Genomic DNA, 5,564 nt, shown 5'->3' with positions numbered 1-5,564 from the left:
CGAGAGGATGAAAGGCAAAGTCAACCTCAGCGGAATTTGAACTCAGAACGTAATGGCAGACGAAATACCGCTAAGCATTTCGCCCGGCGTACTAACGTTTCTGCCAGCGCGCCGCCTTATCTACTATAGCAGCGGGCCGACGAAACCCTTGTGAATGGATTTAGTAGACAAAAGCTGTGTGAAATGCCGTTGTATGTATATATGTATGTATGTATGTATGTATGTATGTATGTGTGTGTGTGTGTGTGTATGTATGTGTGTGTATGTGTGTGTGCGTGAGTGCCACCGTCATGCAAACGATGTCCTTCGTTTCCAATGTTCTTTGAAAGTATGTCTGGTCATGGAGAAATATTACTTAACGTGGAAAAAGGGTTGGCCACAGGAAAGGTATCTAATCATAGAAAAATGAAAATGCTATGACCGTCCTCCAGAAAAAAACTTTATCGTCAAAATGAGCGAACGTAGAAACATTTTTGGACTGATTTGAAACATCACTTTTCCATTATTGGATTTTTCTGATTTGATTGATGTACAAATATAATAATATTAATTATTATATTATACCTGTGTTTGTTGATATTAAGATTGGAAAAAATTGAACCTGGGTATGCACTGCTAAGCAAATTTCATCCCTGTACTTATATTCTTTTATCCCATTTTAGCCCAATCAAATATGTCCCTATTGAAATGATAGATTTTCACCTTACCAAAAGTAAAAACAGACATGTTGAATAATTGTGTTCTATATTTCAGATAAAAAACAAACGTTGGCAGACTTGCGGTAATGTAAGTTTCTCTTATTATTTTTATTGCTACTGTTTAGTTACTGGAATATTCCAATCAAGAGCTCTCCTCTTTATCTTTTCTTTCGAGCCCTAAGACCCATTAAGACAATTATCCAGGTTTGTGCCTGTATAAGGGACCAAGACCGCATCATTTTCCCTGAACATGACGCTGATCTGTTGCAGGCTTCAAGGCCAGCAATTTTGACGAGAGGGGACAAAGTCGATTACACACATCTTAGTACTTGACTAGCACTTTATTTTATCGTCCCATGAATGGGATGAAAGGCAAAGTTAACTACTGCCAGATTTAAACTCTAAACGTAAATAACCGGAAGAAATACCGCTGAGTATTTTGTCCGACGTACTAATGATTCTACCAGTCTGCCACCTTCTGAAACAAGACTATCTGAGGCCAAATAAATTTTAGCCATAACCATCCGTTTATGACTACCGAGGTGTTGTAAAATAAGATACGGTGTGATTTAAAGGAGATTTGGCTGCTATTTATAACAGAGTGGACAAGTTGTAGAATCTACTGTTGTTATTAGTTATTTAAAGAAGAAAAACAGCAAGCTGCTAGAATCGTTTGCAAATCAGCCCAAATGCTTCGGGGTCATTCTCATGACTCTTTATGTTCTGGGTTCAAATTCCGCAGAGGTTGATCTTGCCTTTCATCCTTTCCGGTTCGATTAAATAAGTATCGGTTGATATAATCGACTTGCCCGTCCCTTAAAAAAATGCTAGTCTTGTGCTAATCTATTATTATTTGAAGGAAAATTAGCCTCTATTTCTAGCAAATTGGAGATGGCTCGTAGTGACTCTAATCGGTGTTGGGTGCTTGTGGTTGATAACTTTTAAAGTAGAATGAACTCTGACTCAGGAGTCACTCCTCATATTTGCAGTTTGTAATCTGGACCGCAATCAACGCCGAACTTGATAGCAAAATAGCAGAACGAATCGATTAGTGGAATCAGCTTTGAAGCTGGACATTTCCAGCTCCTCATCTGAGTCTTAATTCTGTCGATAATCCTAGATTAATTAAAGCAACAGAGTATAAAGTTCTGTACAGAAAAACGATATAACATCGTTAACAGATTTAAACTCACGAGCTAAGAGCCGATAATCCCAAACTACGTACTCGGTCACGACTCTTAAAAATTTTGATTGCATTATTTTGAAATAATCCTTTCTGCAATAGGCAAAAGGCCTAAAATTTTCTGGGTGGAGGCTAGCTGATTACAACGATATCAGTGCTCAACTGGTACTTGTTTTATCGATCTCGAAAGGATGAAAGGCAAAGTCATCCTCGGCAGAAATAATAATAATAATTATAATGAATTCTTTTCTACTTTAGGCACGAGGCCTCAAATATTGGGGTGGGGACCAGTCGATTAGATTGATTCCAGTACGCAACTGGTACTTAATTTATCGACCCCAGAAGGATGAAAGGCAAAGTCGATCTCGGCTGAAATTGAACTCAGAACGTAACGAAATACGAAATACTGCTCAGTATTTCACCCGGCGTGCTAACGTTTCTACCAGCTCGCCGCCTTTATAATAATATTAATAATAAATGCCCTGATGCAGTACTAGGCGGTGACTTTCATGGCTTCTCATCTTGACTGATCGGAAGTGTTATCATGTACATTGTTTTGTCTTGGTATAAAAGATGGGCTACAGCAAATATTCTACTTAATAGCACAGATTTGCTTATCAATTGCTTGACCTTAACCAGTTGAGCATGTCTCTTAGTGGCTTACAATATGTGTATTTCTGATCATGTGCAAAAGTAGTGGGAGAGCATCATAGCCATGTGTTGAGAGGAATTATTTGGGGTTTGGATAATTCACCTTTGGAAACATGGGTATTTTGTTCAACATCTTTAAACAAACCTTATTCAGAGATCTTTTGAGCAGGATGGGCTACTTGACCTGAACAAAATTCTAACTGAGCCCCACCTGCAAGGTCATGCGCTGTTAATCTAGATATGTTGCGCACAAATGGTTGTGATGCATGTGCCTGACGTACCCTTATCAGACGGGTAGTCATGATGGCTATACTGGGCTTCGTATATTTTACCCCAGTGTCACTTTGATGTCATGCACTGCTCTCTCACTCAATAATAATAATAATGATATCTGCCCTGATGCAGTACCAGGCAGTGGCTCTCATGGCTTTAAAAAAAAATTGTAATTGGGCTATTTATCTTGGTATGAGATCACTATGTCGCGTACATAAGTTTGTGATGCACGTGCCTGGTGTACCCTTATCATGATGGGTATATTGGGTTTCGTATAATTGTACCCCAGTGTCACTTTGATGGCAAGCTCTCTCACACAATAATAATAATAGTAAAAATAATAATAATAATAAAAATAATAATGATTTCATTTATTTGCCACACGGGCGAAGGATGAGGGGGTCAATACAAAGACAGACATAAAGTGTTGGGGCTTACATATAATGAAATGATTTAAAAAAAAAGAAAGAAAATATACACGGTATACACTGAAAAAAAAAGGACATATGCATAGCATAAAAAAGGTGGCGAGGAGGATGCTAAAGATGTGCCCCCCACCTAGAGGAAGGCCTCTAGGGATAATCGAGGAATCCCACTGAGATTTCTCTGAGACCCTAGGACAAAGTGCCTTCTCCAATTCCTTCTCTCCGACTCACAAGTCTACACTTAGGCAGATACCATCCACTCTTGCCATTTTCGCAACTTTCACCCGCCATTCAATAAACTCACTCGAAGACAGCACTTCTCTCTCCGCTCTCAATTTCCTTTTCAAATGAAGCTTGAAGAAGTCAATGAGAAGTCAATATATCTGTTCTCGTGCCTTTCAGCCTAGTCCACTAAACAACCTCTTTCTCCATAGCCACCAGGCAAAGGAAAACTGCCTTGCCTGCCCGATTGAAGGAGGTCGGCGATGTGATCATCATTACACACCCGGCCGACAGACGGATCCATCCCGCACGTGACAGCAGCTGTTCGACATAACCCCACAAGTCAGCAATGCCCGGAAATGAACGAGGGCATTCAAAACGGTTTCGTCGGTCTGCGCACATCTCGGACAAGTTCGTCTGACTGCACATCGGTGCCTGTAGAGTTTATCTTGAACTGGTAGCGCTCCCTGGTAGCACCGTCAGGCCAAGGACATCTGAAAATTATCCATGATAGTTCCCGACCGGAAATTCCTTCGAAACAGATTAGCCAGGTCGTTCTCGTCGGTGCTCAGAGTCTCCCCGAGAACGTCACCGCACTTCCCCGCCATTAATCATTTCTACTACAGTCAAATGGCCTGGAATTTAAGTGTAGTGGGATGGTCGATTACATCGACCCCAGTACTTGACTGGTAATTAATTTATCGACGCTAAAAGGATGACAGGCCAAGTTGACCTCGGCGGAAATAATAATAATAATAATGATAATAATAATAATAATAGTAATAATAATAATAGTAATAATAATAATAATAATAATAATAATAATAATAATAATAATAATAATAATAATAATAATGCCCTGATGCAGTACCAGGCAGTGGCTCTCATGGTTTCTGATCTTAATTGATTGGAAGTGTTATCATGCACATTGTTTTGTTTTGATATAAAAGATGGGCTACAGCAAATATTCTGCTCAATACCACAAATTTGCTTGTCTGTTGCTTGACCTTAACCAGTTGAACATGTTCCTTAGTGGCTGACGATATGTGCATCTCTGATCACGAGCAGAGGTAGTGGGGGAGCATCATAGCCATGTGTCGAGAGGAATTCTTTGGGGTTTGAATAATTCACCTCTGGAAACATGAATGTCTTGTTCAACATCCTTAAACAAACCCTTATTCAAGGACCTTTTGAGCGGGATGGTCTACGCGACCTAAAGAAAATTCTAACTGGGCCCCACCTGCAAGGGCATACACTGTTAATCTTGATATGAGATCACTATGTCGTGCACATATGGTTGTGATGCGTGTGTCTGGTGTACCCTTATCAGACGGGTAGTCATGGTGGGTATACTGGGTTTCGTATATTTTACCCCAGTGTCACTTTGATAGCATGCCCTGCGCTCTCACTCACTCAATAATAATAATAATAATAATAATAATAATAATAATAATAATTAATTCGTTTTATTGGCCAGGCACAAGACCTGAAATTTTTTCGGAAGGTGATAGTCAATTACATCGACCTCAGTGCGTAAATTGTACTTATTTTATCGACCTCCGAAAAAATGACAGGCGAAGTAGAATTCAGCGGAATTTAAATTCAAAACATAAAGGCGGACGAAATGCATCTGAGCATTTTGTCCGCTCGCCACCTTCATTGCGTGGATTTTATAATACCGTTGTTTCAGCCACACCCAAATTTAAACTTCGTTTCGATAATTTTTCTTTTCTTTTTTCTTTTTGCTTTTCTTTTTGTACTAGATTACTATTGAAAAATATTGTTTGAAACCCAGAATCGATTATGTGAAATATATTGATTCAAAGTAAGTTATCTTTTATCTTTTGATTTTATTTGTTTCTGTCATTAGACTGCGGCCATGCTGCAGCACCGCCTTGAAGTACTTTTAGCCGACTGAAACAACTCCTGTACGTATGTATGTACGTATGTATGTATGTATGTATGTATGTATGTATGTATGTATGTATGTATGTATGTACGTACCTACGAATGTCTTTCTTTCTCTCTCTCTCTCTATCTATTTGTCTGTCTGTCTGTCTCTCTTTACGTATCTATCTGTCTACCTGTCTGTCTGTCTGTCTATATATATAT

The 5,564-nt window shown here is 39.1% G+C and overlaps 1 protein-coding gene across 1 annotated transcript in view; it reads left to right on the top strand.

Moving 5' to 3' along the window:
- The first annotated feature begins 638 nt into the window (after positions 1-638).
- The window catches only part of LOC106877915 (copine-8), a 16,863-nt gene continuing 11,937 nt past the window's right edge, over positions 639-5,564 (top strand). Inside the window, exons 1-2 of the mRNA XM_014926978.2 lie at positions 639-786; positions 5,216-5,277. The gene's annotated coding sequence lies outside the window, so the exon portion shown is untranslated. The remainder of the gene's footprint in view (positions 787-5,215; positions 5,278-5,564) is intronic.

The sequence above is a fragment of the Octopus bimaculoides genome, chromosome 11 (assembly GCF_001194135.2).
Source record: "Octopus bimaculoides isolate UCB-OBI-ISO-001 chromosome 11, ASM119413v2, whole genome shotgun sequence".
Lineage (NCBI taxonomy): Eukaryota > Metazoa > Mollusca > Cephalopoda > Octopoda > Octopodidae > Octopus > Octopus bimaculoides.
This window is presented reverse-complemented; position numbering and strand designations above follow the sequence as displayed.